Genomic DNA, 17211 nt, shown 5'->3' with positions numbered 1-17211 from the left:
GGTCCCTAAACAGCGATGCAGGCAGCACACACAGCGGTAAACTTTATCAACCTTCAATTAGGCTCTGAACTATATAGACTTGGGAACAATATATTTGCACTATTATTGTCTATATGTCTGTTTTTAAAAATATATATATACTGAATTTTGTTGTTGTTTATTATGGGTTTACAGAGGACTATGTTTACATATCTGTTGTGCTTCTGCAAGTAAGAATTTCATTCCATTTCGGGACATATGACAATAAAACACTCTTGATTCTTGATATCTCAGCACTCAAAAATTACCTCTTGCTGCCTAATGCTCTCTTTCAAGGGGAAAGGAGATTTATTTTCACCATCGTTACAGAGCACATTTGTGACGTTAATGCAGCATGAAATGTTACTGATATTTCCTCCACCATTGCAGGAAGATACAGAGGTACAGAAACTAGCTGCCATAAGGTACGTCACTGGCCTTCTCTTCATCCGAGTTGTGACTGTGGTACGTTGACTATCTTTAATACTCTCCTGGAAAAGCCAGACTTAATTGGGGGCTTGACTGGCAGATGGATGGGAAAAGGCTAAAGCTAAAAAGGAGACAAAAGGGTGTAAGATAACGAGTGAAGAGGAGTGAAATGTAAAGCCAGAGGGATGTAAATCTTGACCTTGGATGCTATCTGGGTGGAGTTTGCACATTCTCTCTGTGACTATGTGGATGGTTGGTTAATTTGCTTCTGGAAATTGCCCCCTAAAGGGCCTGAGTCCATGCTGTATCTCTAAACTAAACTAGACTAAAGAAATAGCAAGAATTCCAAGCTCTATAAAGCGAGCTTACCCTGACAATGGAGATTGTACTCTGGAAATTGAATGGTGCCTGTTCATTTGCCTAGACACTCCCAGCTGGAGGAAGGGTGAAGGCAATTGGTCTATATAAGATGAACCTGGGCAATGGCTTGTATTTACCATAGATCCTATAGCGGGTAAGATAGTCCACTCGACGAAAAAGACGTCGTAGGGTCATGGGCAAGGTCATGGGTAATCTTCGGCACCATTTCTGTAACCGGCTTCCGTCTCTGCACTCGTATCCAAAGATCCGAGTCTGGCCTGGATCAGCACGGCTGGGACACCAGGGCGAAGTTGCGGGGAGGTTTACAATGTTTTTTTATTTAATGTTGTCCCTTGTCTAGTCCAAAGTAAAGTTTATCATTAGATATAAAAATCTGGTGAAATATATATGTGTGTGTTATATGATTATATACATCTATATCACATTCATATATGTGTGTATGTGTGTTCTTTCCTACACAATCTAATCAGTTGTATGCTCGCTGAATAAAACCACCCTTAAGTTATACATCATTTGTAAATCTTGCTCAAAACTATTTTTATTTTGTTAAATACTTCATTTAGATAACCCCACCATTACAGACATATCTCATTCCACTCTCTGGCTATTGGGAAGACCAGACCCATTTTATTGTTGAAAAACAATTCCATAGACACAAAGAAACATTAAGGAACATTTCAAGAGTAGAGCAACTGGAATCTTGATATTGCTATTATTTTTCCAAATACTGCAGTTGTGAACAATGTAATTAGATGAATTACAGAGTGCAAGTGTAATACAAAAATCAACTCAAACACAGCACATGAGCCATTTAAAAATAAATGTTTTAAAGAAATATAAATAAAGAAAATTAACAGAATCATAATTTATAAACATATTAATCTTTAACAAAAATTAACAGAATTATGAATTAATAGAATTATGAATTATGAATCTAACCCTATATCACACACACAAACTGTTCCTCCGCAACGCTGATTACACTGCGCGAGGGATAACCAAAGTCGGGTCGGGATTACTGAAATGGCCGAAGAAATGGCCCAAGTACTCCTTTGCGTACTACACGTCAGCCCATTGGATTTAGCAGGAGTGGACTATCTTGCTCGCTACAGGATCTTCGGTATTTACAGTGGGGAACCTACCTGCTGAATTTAATGCATGAATAGTGAGACCATTTTTTTGAAAGCAGAAGAATAGCTTTAAGGAAGAGAGGTAATTTCATTTTTTCTAAATTAATTGTTTGTATAATTTAATCTATGTAATTACTGAAAACAGCCTTTGACAAATTTCATTATATTTTTAATTTCTTAAATCATTTTGAACACTTTGATTGACAATAATTTTCAAAATAAAGTTTGACAACATCGACAGTCAGAAAAACTGCTTCTATCATTGCCAATCTTTTTTTAGTTGGCTTCTTCTGGCTATCCACACAACTACTGCATTGTACAAAGCCCTAGTACTCCACATAGTGCCGTCCTTCAGTATCTGGAGCTTATCTTTCTTCAGGTCGATCTCATGTTATCTGCAAAATGCAAGTTTAATGTTTTCTGTTGTGTGGGAAGTGTGGACAACTTGCTTCGCGAAACAGGTATCGGCCTTTTGGATGTTTTGCACTTTTTCAGACACAGGCCCGCCCTTAATTGTTCATCTACAGCCTCGTCCATTGAAAGTCAACATCCCACCACCAGTTACATTACCTTTGAAATATCAATAATTCAGAACATTAAGACAAACAAAGGCACACAGAAATAGGCACTAAAAGTATGCCTGGGATCAATTACTGTTTCATAGAATGGAATATAGTATATTTTAATTCATGATATTCAGTTCAGTTCAGTTCAACTTGGTTTATTGTCACATGTACCGAGGTACAGTGAAAAGCTTTTGTTGTGTGCCATCCAGCCAGTGAAAGGCAATACATGATTATGATAAGGGAATAACCTTTAATGAAAGTAAGAAATGTTGCTGTAGAAGTAGAGATTTAAGAATGTGGAGCAATTGTAATATGTGATTGTAGATCTGCTTCTGTGGCCAGCATTTTGTGACTATCTTCATTTTATTAAGTAATAAGTTTACCATCTAGATGGTGGTCAAGACAGATGAGCACAATAATAGTCATAGGTAGAGATAGCAAAGGCCTTGTTGAAGGACTGGGCAGACAAACTGAGACAGGGATATTACCAATCAACATCACGGAGATGAACGCAGATGGACTTGGTGCGAGAGTGGCAATAAGATTCAAACTTTATCTTGAGTTAAAACTGGCAACTGATGGCAAAGAGTTTGCTTTAGCCTTAGACGGAAACCAGAAGGAAAGATCAAGATGGTGGCTAAACAATTGTGTTTATGTCAGGGACCAGTGCATAGATATTCCTTCCCATTCATTGAATCTGAATTTTTGAGAGCAAAATACAACATGTTAATATTGCCACATGGAACATATAATATATTACTGACTAAGGACAAATTTCCAGGCAGGTGGCTGTGCTCCATTCTCTTGGCCTGAGTGGGAATAATTTGATGTATTAGGCTTCCACATTTCCAGTTGGGTTCAAAAGTGCAAGCATCTGGAAATGTAAGAGCTAAAAATTATAAATGACCCGGCAGTCCACTGGTTAGGAAATGTTTCCCTTATCCATAAGGTTCCAAGTTCAATTTTATAAGTGCCTGATGCTTGAATCAGTCAGCATCTACACTGATGGATTTAACTCTGGAGGGGACTGCTTCGAGGGTTAAAATGCACCATCTATCTAGAAATTCCGATGACAGACTTTATTTGACCAACAGCAACTTTAAGATTTACATTCAAATGTGAATGCCCTGAATTTTCATTCAACAAATTTTTTTTTCAAGAATTTGCTCCGTGGGTGCATTTCTTGCAGAGTCAAGCAGTAGGGGGTGGGAATTTGCAGCAATTACACAGCATTTCAACAGTTCAACGTTGCTTTATCGTCACATGTGGGCGGCACGGTGGCGCAGCGGTACTGTTGCTGCCTTACTGCGTTTGCAGCGCCAAAGACCCGGGTTCGATCCCAACTATGGGGTGCTGTCTGTACAAAGCTTGTATGTTCTTCCTGTGACTGCGTGGGCTTTCTCCGTGATCTTCGGTTTCCCCTCACACCCCAAAGACGTACAGGTATGCAGGTTAATTGGCTTGGTGTATGTGTAAAATTGTCCCAAGTGTGTGTAGGATAGTGTTAATGTGTGGGGATTGCTGATCGGTGCGGACTTGGTGGGCCGACGGGCCTGGTTTCGTGCTGCATCTCTGAGCTAAACTAATGTGCAAAACACAGTGAAACTGTTTTCCGAGCTGCCAAATATGGTGCAGTTTCTAAAGTTTGGCCCAAGCGCTAGGTCTTACAGAGTGCCGCACAAGCCAGGCGAGACCCAGGCTGCTGCACGGCCTCCATTCAACGCCTTCATCTGGATTGTTCAGCTAAGTGTTGTCTCTCTCCAAGCACGTCCACCTTTGGGGGTGCCTCCTGCAGCCGACCTTGAAGGGGATGGAAAGAAAGTCCCCGATTAACATTGCTACCGGCCTTGCTCTGCACGACAGCCATCGCTGGCTCCCTCCTATTCAGTAGTTGGCAGAAGAATGTGCTCTGCAAGAATTAAGCCAGAATATCTTGGATCAGTTCATGTCAGTTTACACCCAAGCAACCATGCAGGACGAGTGCCTCCATTCATACTGATGGAGGGGGATGACTGTCCAATGCTAGCTTTAGTCACATAGCATTTTCTTTGTATTGTTTTAGATTGTTTAAATGTAACGTTTAGTTTGGTTTGGAGATTCAGCATGGAAAAAGGCCCTTCGGCCCGCCGAGTCCATGCCGTCCATCAATCACCCATGCACTAGTTCTTCATTCCCACCTCCTTGCGTATAACCTACTTGAACCCCTCCAATCTGGCTTTCGCCCCCTCCATAGCACAGAAACTGCTCTCCTCAAAGTCCTCAACGACCTCCTCACCTCTGCTGACACTGGTTCCCTCAACATCCTCATCCTCCTCGACCTGAGCGCAGCCTTCGATACAGTGAACCATAACATCCTGCTCACCAGACTCAAAGACCTCGGCATTGAAGGCTCTGCACTCAGCTGGCTCCGTTCCTACCTTTCCAACAGATCCCACTTCATCTCTCTCCACAACCACACCTCTGCTCCAGCCACAGTCACTCAAGGCGTTCCCCAAGGCTCCGTACTCGGCCCCCTCCTCTTCATCATCTACATCCTCCCCCTTGTTCAGATACTCCGCCACTTCAACCTGGACTTCCACTGTTACGCCGATGACACCCAGATCTACCTCGGCACCAAATCCCCCCACAACCCCCCCCTCTCCCATATCAACTCCTGTTTGTCAGCTATAAAAACTTTGATGCAACATAACTTCCTCAAACTCAACAGCGATAAGACAGAATTCCTCCTCATAGGCTCCAAAGCCACACTCAGCAAAACCAATAACCCCACTCTCACCATCGACGGCACCACTGTCTCCCCATCTCCCAAGGCCCACAACCTTGGCGTGATCTTTGATTCCACCCTCTCCCTTGAGCCTCACATCCGCCATGTCATTAAAACCTCCTTCTTTCATCTCCGCAACATCGCCAAACTCAGACCCTCTCTCACACCTCCCGCTGTTGAAAGACTCATCCATGCCGTCATCTCCTCCCGACTGGACTATTGCAACTCACTTCTCCTTGGCATCAGCTCCACCTACATCAACCGACTCCAACTGGTCCAGAACGCAGCCGCCCGACTCATCACCCACACCAAATCCTGGCATCACATCACTCCAGTCCTCAAACAACTTCACTGGCTTCCCATCTCCCACCGGATCACCTACAAAATCCTGATCCTCACCTACAAAGCCCTCCACCATCTGGCCCCCCCATATCTCACTGACCTCCTCTCCCCCTACCAACCCTCATGGTCCCTCAGATCCACATCAGCCGGTCTCCTCTCCATCCACAAGTGCCACCTCTGCAGTTTTGGGGACAGAGCCTTCTCCAGGGCAGCTCCCAGGCTCTGGAACTCCCTCCCCAACTGATCCGCAATTCCGTGTCCCTCATCATCTTCCAGTCCTGCCTCAAACCCATCTCTTCACCTCTGCCTATCCTTAGCCCCACGTCCCCCTCCCTTTTCATCTGTGCATTAATTGCCTCATATTGTGTTTTGAATTGTATTCTGTCTTTACTTTGTGTACTAGTCATATCTCTACTATTTATTTCATTCCCCTTACATGTTTTTCCTCTACCTGCTAAATTTTTGTAAGGTGTCCTTGAGACTCTTGAAAGGCGCCCATAAATAAAATGTATTATTATTATTATTATGTAATCGGACTTTCTCATCCACTGCCTAAACACTGGTGCCAATTTATAGAGGTCACTTAACCTACAAATTCGGATGTGGGAGGAAACCGGAGCACCCAGAGGCACACAACACCTGAGGTCAGGATCAAACGTGGATCTCTGACACTGTGAGGCAGCATCTCTACCAGCTATGTCACCTTGCCCTCACCCCTCTCCCCACTCCCAGTATTGAACTTCCTTTGCTTTTATGTTTAATTTTCTTGCTTTTTAATATTTTAGTGATTCAGAAGTTTAAATGTTTTACGTATTATGGGGTATCAGCGAAATGGAGAGGTTGGAAAACGGATTATTTCCTCTGGAGTGTCAGAGGTTAAGAAGAGACTTGATAGAAGTATATAAAATTATGTGAAACATACAAAGGGCAGACAATCGGAACCATTTAGAAATGTCAAAGAGGACATAGCTTTACGGTCAGAGTGTTTACTGTCAAATACAATTACGGTCAGAATGTTTAATGTTTTATGTGTCATTCCTAACTGTCATTGTATGTCGTTGTCACTTGTGGGCGGAGCACCAAGGCAAATTCCTTGTATGTGAATACTTGGCCAATAAACGTATTCATTCATTCATTCATTCATTCATTCATTCATTCATTCATTCAGAGAGGTACGTTTAAAGGAGATATGAAGAGCAGTATTTTTTACTCAAAGAATGGCGGGAGCCTGGAATGCAATGCCGAGGGTGGCGATGGAAGCAGATATGATAATAGTGTTTAAGACAGGGACATGGATATGCAGGGAAAGAAGGGATGTGGTTCTCATGCAGGCAGAAGAGACTTGCTTAACTTGGCATCAAGTTCACACAGATATTGTGGACCAAAGGGCCTGTTCCTATGCTGTGCTATTCTACATTATTAAGTAGATTTTGGAAGTCATGGAATGTTTATTCAATATATTTGACAGATTTGAAGCCAGCTATGCTAGCCCAAATATTATCTAACTGTTTCAATTACAAGGTTAAAATTGATATCTGTACAAGACGGCGTTTACATGTGCAAGAGCTGCCACTGTTTAAGAGCTTGCTTTTGAGGACAAGTGAGAGGAGGCTATACAGGAGTAAATTAGCTGAGAGAGATTTTGAAGTCTCACACTTGTTTAGGGGCAGCCAGTAATTGCCCAGCCCTGTCAGTGTAGCCCACATCCAAACAGAGTGAAAAAAAAGATTTAACACCATTTTTAAAAGTTATCTGACATAATTTGAGATAAGCAATCTACATATTTCCTTTTATATAAAGCAAAGTAAGATCTATGAAGGTAATGACTTATTATCACTATCACTGCAATTGTATGTGAGGAGGAATATCAGAATGGTTCCAGCAAAAATAGAAGCTACTATTGTCTGTGCATGTCCCTCATTTCACTTGTATCTCCCCCTTACCTCTTCCCCCATCCCCTTCCACTTACAGCCCTCCCTCTGACTTTACATTTCACTATTCTGATACACTTTGTCTTATTGAGCCTTTGTCACTTACTTCACTCATCTCCCCATCAAAACCCCTCGCCTCTCTCCACCTATTACTCGCCAGACTTTGTCTTGCATCACCTCTCTTTTCCTGCTTCCTCCTCCCTTCTACGATCAGTCTGAGGAAGTGTCCCACCCTGAAACGTCATCTGTCCATTTCCACCACAGGTAGGCACAAAAAGCTGGAGTAACTCAGCGGGCCAGACAGCATCTCTGGAGAGAAGGAATAGGTGATGTTTCTGGTTGAGACCCTTCTTCAGATATTGCCACACCTGCTGAGTTGATCCAACACTTTGTATTTTGATTACCCGTTGTCCAGAGTTGCTCTGAGTAAGAGCAACACAGTTACTCCCAGTACCCTGCCCGCTCTCCATTGCCAGAAAACGTCTTTTTTTTCAGCTACTTATTTAACTCCCTTTTGAATGCTATAATTAAATCTAACCCGATTACCACGATGGCAGAGCATTCTGAGCCCTAACCACACGCTGCGTAAAGGAAAAAATGCCTCTTGGTTTTGGATCTTTAGCCAATCACCTTCATTCCACGTCCCATGGTTTTCAGTCTTCTGGCAATGGAAATTGTTTCTCTCTGACTTTTCTCTTAATGCCCGTCACAATTTCAGTTACTTCTATTGGATCTCTCTGCCTGTCAGAAACATTGCCTGTCTATTTCTTCCACAGGTACTACCAGACCTATTCAGTTAGAGTCATAGACAGAGAGTCATAGAGTGATACAGTGTGGAAACAGTCCCTTCGGCCCAACTTGCCCAACATATCCCAGCACCATTAGTCGCACCTGCCTGCACTTAATCCATATCCCCCCTTCCTCCACTTTGATTTTTTACTGCATGCAGTAATTTTTTCAGTTAAAGATGAGTTGCATGAAACTTTCTTCCAAGGCATAGCAGGACTGTTTGAGAGAAGTCACATATATGTTAAGACCAAGCAGCCTTCACGTTTATAGCGTACGCCGGCTTTTCCATAAACGGTCCATGCCTACAGTCATTCACTGATGCTTCTCTGACTTAAGAGACGGTGGTCAAGGAAAGAGCGTTCACGTCGTGGCCCAGTTTCCACCAATCTTTCCACCACCACGCACAAGAAGCGCAAGACAGACACCATTGTATGCAGATGCCGAGAAGTGTGTGCAGCTCTGGCTGAACAACTTCTAATCTTGTGTGTAGACTCGATAAGAAGAAGAAGACTTAAGAGACCATATATGTTTTAGACACCTTTGCATGCCCTTTTCAGGGGGTCTCCACGCATTATAAGGCTATGTAGATGGACAAAGGACTGAGAAAAACAATTTGTTGAATTTCCATCTGTGGAGCACATTCGTGATTTTCTTTAACAAAACCATTTGTTTCATTCAATGGCATAGCACAGTTAAACATTGCACTGCATGATAGAGTTTCAAAGTCAATGTGGTGTTATTGATTTCTGGTTCCACTTGCGTTTCAGATCCCAGTAGTGCATTATTTAATTTGCTGGAACTTCTCAGACATTGAATATGACATGCTTAACTTCGCAGAGTTTTGTTTCCATACATCATTAATGAAGGGAACATGCAACAAGGAGAATAGTGGAACAGTTAGGATAGAGGGCTCACAAACTAATGCTGCAATTTTTTCCATTCCATATAAAGAAATTGAATGCTATAAACCTGAGTACTCAGAATAAATGCCCATGAGTATATTCCAGATTATTATATAAAATCTAAATGATTACTGCAAACTTCTTCAGCTCCAAACTGACCTCAGTCTCAGACACTAGGGGTGGTTCAAATTGCTTTTAAGTGGTCTAAGAGCCTTTCACTTGGTTAAACAATGACCACCAAAGAAGGCCACCATTTCCTTCCCTGGGTAACAATGGATTTAGAATAAATGCAACCTTGCCAATGTCATCATATACTAAAAGCAAATAAACTTGGAAACAAACCTTTTCATCTCTAGCCTTTGTCCACCTATTTGCCAATCAATATCCCCCCACCCACCTTTATCCAATTATCGCTTGCCAGACTTTATCTCACCCCTACCTCTTTTCCAACTTCTTTTCTCCCCCACTACAATTAATCTGAAGAAGGATCCAGACTTCAAAATTTGGAAATCAGATGTGTTTCAGGTCAATGTTGGTAACATCTTTTGCATGGAAAATGACATTCTCCAAGTGAAGAATTTGTCCAAATCAAAGTCGACAGTAAGTAAGTAAGAACAAAGAACTGCAGCTGCTAGCTTATACAAAAGGACACAAAGTGCTGGAGTAACTCAGCAGGTCAGACAGCATCTCTGGAGAACATGGATATGTGACTTTTAGTTTAGGGGCCTTCTTTAGACTCAAGAAAAGTCTCGACCCAAAACATCACTTATCAATGTTCTCCACAGATACTGCCAGACTTGTTGAGCTACTCCAGTAATTTGTGTCCTTTTTTGACAGTAAGTAACTTGGGTTTATTTATTCCCAGTCAGGCCATTGGATGCTGTAGGTGGATGTAGAATGTTTCTGTTACTGAGGAAGAGTAAAAAACATTAGCACGTTTGTCGTCAATATTGCACAGTTCCGTTTTGTGGTGTGCTGTTACTGGGGAAAACTCTTTTTCAATGTCTTACTTTGCAAGAGAAGTGATTGGTTTCCAGATCGTATCTCTGGTCAGTCTGCGGCCTAACATCATGGAACTGGAGGCCTTGCTCGGGACTGACCTTGAGCCTCACCACGGAGCGTGGACTTGCGTTCGGGGCCGATTCCTTGCCTGCGATCGATGCTCCAACTGCGGCATGTAGACTTTAACATCAGCCGCACGACGTTCGACTAGCCCCGACCCGGGGTAGATTGCCCGGTGCAGGGAGAGCTGAGATTTCCCCCCCCCCCGATGCAGGAGTTTGATCACCCCGATGAGGGGGCCCACCGCCAGCTGCGGGAGTAAGATCATCCCGTCAACGGAAGGTTAGAGGCCCCCGACCGCTGGAGGATAAAGAAGGCAGAGATTGAACCTTTCTTCGCCTTCCATCACAGTGAAGAATGCGGAGGAGTCACTGTGGTGGATGTTCATGTTAAAATGTATTTTGTGTGTTCTGTGACTTTTTATTGGTATGATTGTATGGCAAATGAAATTCCTCGTATGTTGCAAAACATACTTGGCTAATAAAGTATGATTATGATTATGATTATTATGATAATGATGATTACACATGGGCATAATTAATAATGAAAAGTTTCAATTAATAAATGGAGTAGAGAAAAGCTCACTCCAACCATCATAAGAATTATTTAAAAATGGTGGAAATATTTTTTGCAGGCACTGTAGGACGGGACAGTGGTGCATCGGAAGAGTTGCTGTCTTGCAGTTCCAGAAATCTGGGTTCGATCCTGACTACGGGTGCTGTCTGTACAGAGTTTGTATGATCTCCACGTGACCTGCGTGGTTTTTCTCCAGTAGTTCCGGTTTCCTCCCACACATGAAAGATGCATAGGTTTGTAGGTTAATTGGCTTGGTATAATTGTATATTGTCCCTAGTGTGTGTAGGATTGCGTTAGTGTGCGGGGATCGGTGGTCCGCACAGACTCGGTGGGCCGAAGGGCCTGTTTCTGAGCTGCATCTCGAAAACTAATACTAAAAACACTGACACATTTTCAATTACTACTTATTTAAAGGTTACAAAAGCACCTATAAGAAATTATTAGTACCTTAAAACAGTGTAATTATAGCCTTATTAAGTGAAATCTAACAGCACTGGTCTACTTTAACTCATTGCATGCTGAAATTCATTTGCAAAAATAAAATTTCACACATTTTCCATTGTAAAATAAAAACAATTAGTATTTTAAAAGTGGAATTTAACAGTCAGACTGGATCTTCGATCATTTTCACTGGTGAACTGAGATGCGTTAATTAATTTACAGGGAATTATTTCATAGCCCTCAATTACTTCCCATATCACTTCCTTCAATTAAACAGGTTTGTGAGCAATCTGAGCAAGGCAATTGCTTTCCCAGCGGAGATCTTACTAAAAGTCTCCGATCATGTCATTATTATCTGATTAAATTGGAAGGTGATCTTATTATATCTGCAGGGTATTTTAAAACTGTCAGACAACAAAGCCTTTTACTGTATACTATAATTATTTATATACCTACATCTACAAAGCGATATCATTTCGTAGTGCAGTGTTACAACTTAATATATCAGTTTCTCTGGCAAAAAGTAATTGTGGATGGAAACATTTCTCAGTCAGAATGGAGACTTCTTTTGAGTATTGGGCTCTGGTCAGGTCAGAGTTCAAACTTAGAATCACAGTACATATTGTAGAGTTAATTCTGTTCTGCAATTTATTTTAGTCAGGGCAATCAAAACTATTTAAAGAAACAGCAAATAGAATGATAATTGCAATAGACCTGGAGAGCTTTTCCTTAGCAATTGCAGCCACATGCGAACAAGACCCATTTCTTCTATCTGCAGCTTCTCTCCTGTTATGTCTGACTACTTCATTCCAGATGTATGTGGGCCCTGTTTCAAATATCCCTTCAGCTTTGTGCCTGTGCGTCCATCACTTTCTCAGGCCTCTCTGAACGCCAGAGGTCATGCAGTTCTGAAGCTCCGATCCACGTGGAACCTGCGTTTTATGTATCAGGTTAGGTTTTTAATAAGAAATTAATGAGAATGGAAATTAATAGGGCAGCACAGTGGCGCAGCAGTGGAGCTGCTGCCTCACAGCGCCAGAGACCCGGGTTTGATCCTGACTACGGGTGCTGCCTGCGCGGAGTTTGTACGTTCACTCTGTGACCTTGTGTGTTTTCTCCAGGTGTTCCGGTTTCCTTCCACATGCCAAAGACGTACAGGTTTGTAGGTTCACTGGCTTTGGTAAAATTATAAATTGTCCCTAGCGTGTAGGATAGTGTTTGTGTATGGGGTGATCACTGAGCAGGCCAAAGGACCTGATTCCACACTGTGTTGGATGGGCACCTGAATATTATGGAATGGAGGGAGATAGATTACGTGCAGGCAGAGGAGATTAGTTTGTCTTGGCATCTAGTTTGGAGTGGACATTGTGGGCCAAAGGTCCTGTTCTGTGCTGTACTGTTCTATGTTCTATATTAATTACAGTATTTATGTTGTAACCCATGTCAAAAGCAGGCAGCTAAGCAAATAGTAGATCAAACACAACTTTCAGGGATGAAGCTGAACTGTGATAGGGGTAGGAATAATAGGGTGGCATGGTGGTGCAATGGTAATGCTGCTGCTTCTCAGTCCCAGAGACCCAGGTTTGATCCTGACTTTAGGTGCTGTCTGTGCGGAGTTTGTACGTTCTCCCTGTGATGGCGTGGGATTCCACTGGGTGCTCCGGTTTCCTCCCACATTCCAAAGACATGCAGATTTGTAGGTTAATTGGCTTCTGTAAAATTGCTCCTAGTGTGTAGGATAGGAGTGGATGGTGAAGGGCCAGTTTCCATATGGTATCTCTAAAGTAAACTAAAACTAAACTAAAGACGTTCTCACTGCCTCAGCTTTCCAAATCAAAGAGCATTTCAAATGGATTTACTGATTCCACTGTCTGTAGAGTTATTTTCTGTAAAATGAAGATTGAACCATGATCATTAATCCATCCTTCAACAATGTTTCTATGTTGCACAAGGAATTGTGATATAAATCTGATCGTGAACCACCTCCGGACCTAGTGTATTTTGTAACAGAAGTAGGATGCATACAAAGCTGCTAAATATAATTCCTCTGGCCATGAAAAGCATTGTAGTCATCAGAGCAAACCATGGTATTTGGTTACACAATGAATGTCATAGTGAGGTCTGTTTTATTTTAAAAATCAATTGCAAATGTTTTTTTTTTTTAATACCATGAAGGAGAAGCCAGAGGCTGTGTTTACAAATGCAAGCTTTTTATATGCATGCTCTTTTTAACTGGCTTTGGAATAATACTAGTGCCTCCTCATTGGTCAGTGCGGCATTTAGAATAAAGATACTGGTGAAATTGTGTAGGAAGGATCTGCAGATGCTGGTTTAAATCAAAGATAGACACAAAATGCTGGAGTAACATGTCTGAAGAAAAGGAACAGGCGACGTTTCGGGTTGAGTCTGAAGAAGGGTCTCAACCCGAAACATTACCTATTCCTTTCCTCCAGAGATGCTGCCTGACTCGCTGAGTTACTACAGCTTTTTGTGTCTTTTACTGGGTGAGATTAGCCGCTAGGACATACATACATGAATAAGATTGAACCAGATGTTGGAATCTCTTAATGAAAAGGAGAACTATCGCTTACTAAATGAAGAATGGACATTTAGGTTAATTATTGGACAAAACGCAAGATAAGTTAATGTCTTCACCAGAGGTGAGGTGGGAAGTTCACATAAATTATGGTTCTTCCTTGTTAGGACATGTTGCTGTTCTACAGGGAGGTGCAGTGCCGCAGCAGGTGGAGCTGCTGCCTCACACCGCCAGAGACGATGGTTTGACCCTGACCTCGGGTGCTGTCTGTGTGGAGTTTGCATGTTCTCCCTGTGACTGTATGGGTTTCCTCCGGATGCTCCAATTTTCTCCTGTGTGAGTTTGTAGGTCAAATGGCTTCTGTAAACTGCCCCTACCGTATAGGGAGTGGATGTGAAAGTGGGATAACGTAGAATTAGTGTGAACCGATGATGGATGTTGGCTTTGACTCGGTGGGTCAAATAACCTGTTTCCATGCTATACCTCTAAACGGAATTAAACTAAAATTACACTTAGAAAATTTGTGATGATGTGGCAATTAAATTAGCAATATTTAGATTCATTTTATAAGATATTTAATAATGTTTTAAAAAAAGATTATGAAAGAGTTACTGAATTTGACATTGTTAATATAAAGAATTCAGAGATATACAGTTATTGACCCCAAATGAATAAACATTTATTTAATTTCTCTACTGGCTCTTAAAACAGTAAAACTTGTTCCCTGAGTAACCCAGATGCAGCCATTATTTTTGTCTTGAATAGTCACATTTGTAAGTATCATAAGGAAAATGTTTTTCTTTACAAATAAATAAACTATTTTCAAAATGTGGTCAGTAATGTGGTTTAATAGATATTTTTTCAGTTAGCTGAAAATGAACACTTATCTACAGAAGTTGATCTTGTATGAGATTACCAAGTTCAATGCAGTTGGATATTACACAAGCCATGTAACTAATGACAGGTGCAATACCACCCGAGGCAAATTTCCTCCCCGACTTCAATGCACTGTGCATGTTGAGTCTTACCTGGACCTTACCTAATAGAAAGCATTAACAAGAAATGTGGAACGTGAATACGGAAATAACTAAGGCTAGAATCCAATGTCAAATAATCTAGATTAATAGAAGTATTGGAAAAATAAGCACTTCTTTCCATTTATCAGATAGCCATGCAGTATTTTTATATTTTGCATTATGCATGCAGAAGACATACATCCCTTTATCATTTGATCTTCACTCTTTGTAAATGCACCTATGAAGATTGATTCTATTCTACATTTCTAGCTAAATCGTAACAGGATTTAATTAAAAATATGTTGATAACTCTATTAGAAATTCCAGAGGCAATTTTCACAAATGTACTTGCAACATTACCACACAATGTGACCAGAAAAATTAATGCCACATTGTTAAATATTACTCAATATGGTACTGGCCTTGGAATCAGTATCGAGATTTCCTTTCTTGGCATTTATTTAAGTTGACATATTATGTTTGCATGTGGATTCATTTCACAGACGTATGCTCTACACTTCTCTGTCACACAGAATTAAAAAGAAAACAGGAAGTCAGATAACAGACCTACACACAAGGCCACCTTGGATTTTAGTGAAAACAAATAAATGGCAAATCCAGCAAAAAAAAATGTGGACAGCTAATTAAAGAACTTAGGTTCATATCCCCATCTTTACCACAGTTCGAACTAGTCTCACAATGTTTTTAATTAATGCTTGGCTAGTTAACATTTTGGCAAATAAATCTCCATGTGGTTGGGTAAATGAGAATGGAAAAGTGCCAACAATTCTAGTCCTGAAGAAATTGCCCAATTCTGGATGTGAAAAACAATATATAAATGTAAATATTTTCATTTTCTCCTTATCTTTTCTGTTAAAGATGCAGCATGGAAACAGGCCCTTCGGCCCATCATGTCCACGCCAACCATCAATCACGTTCACACTAGTTTTATGCTATCCCACTTTTGCAAGCACTCCCTCACTACTACGGGAGCAATTTACAGAGGTCAATTATCCTATAAACCCGCACGTCTTTGGAATGTGGGAGGAAACCTGCGCACTCAGAAGAAACCCATGCAATCAAAGGGAGAACGTGCAAACTTCACCCAGACAGCACCCGAGGTCAGGATCAAATTCGGTCCCGGGCACTGTGAGGAAGTAACTGCACCACTGTTGCCGCCCTAAACATTTTTGTTTCTCTTTCTTTTTTGTCTCTCTTAAAATTTGTTGTCCATTATGTCAGACATCTGATTTGCATTTCTGTTCCATGCCTTCCTGCTGAGACCAGTGGTTACAATAACCAGTAACTTATACTAATAGCGCACTGCTAACAGTAGGTACATGCAGGCAACCCCCACTGAGCAGAATGCCCAGGAGAACATCTGTAGTTATTTTCCTCAGGCAAAATGCCATTAACTTCCTTTATTTAAATATTTGTCTTTCTAAATTCACCAATCTACATTATTTCAGGTATTAACATAGATGGGGGGGGGGTTTCATTGAAGTCCAGCACTGCTTTTAATTTATTTACAATCTTACTTCACATTGTAACAATGCCACAATGCCAATGTTGAGTTTTGATTCCGATTACGATATGACACGATACGATATGATACGATACAATGGAACTTTATTTATCCCAGGAGGGAAATTGTTCATATGTTCTTGGATCTAAAAGGAATGATCAGAAACTCCTGCTGCAGTTTTATTCTCAAGAATTCACTGATACATGGATTCTCCATTAACAAATAATATGCACACATGCATTTCCATATTTCCAAATTTAATTCTGACCTTAAAATGGGTAACAAGGGCTATAAAAAATATGACAACTACGGGTGCTTGTTTGTACGGAGTTTGTATGTTCTCCCCAGGACCTGTGTGCATTTTCTTTGAGATCTTCGATTTCCTCCCACACTCCAAAGAAATACAGGTTTGTAGGTTAATTGGCTTGGTATAAAATGTAAAATTGTCCCAAGTGTGTGTGGGTTAATGTTAATGTGCGGGGATCACTAGTCAGTGCGGATCTGCAGAATCCTACAGAACTACAGAAATGTGCGTCTTTTAGCAATTTGTCCTTCAGCACACTTTATTGTCCAGTCTTACGTGCTTAATGCCTAAGACACTAATTGTGACATGCATCGTAACACATTCTAATAGTGGAGAGTTTGAACTGAAAATATTCCATCCAGTTGTCACATAAGTTATGTTATAATGAAGTGATTGCTTGCTTGGAATAAATGAGTAATTTTAATTTTTTAGCCAATAAAGTAGCAAAGCATTACTCTCATTGAATGATAGGAACTAGGGTGTTATTTATAGCACATTT

This window comes from Amblyraja radiata, chromosome 16, assembly GCF_010909765.2.
Source record: "Amblyraja radiata isolate CabotCenter1 chromosome 16, sAmbRad1.1.pri, whole genome shotgun sequence".
NCBI classification, from domain to species: domain Eukaryota; kingdom Metazoa; phylum Chordata; class Chondrichthyes; order Rajiformes; family Rajidae; genus Amblyraja; species Amblyraja radiata.
This window is presented reverse-complemented; position numbering follows the sequence as displayed.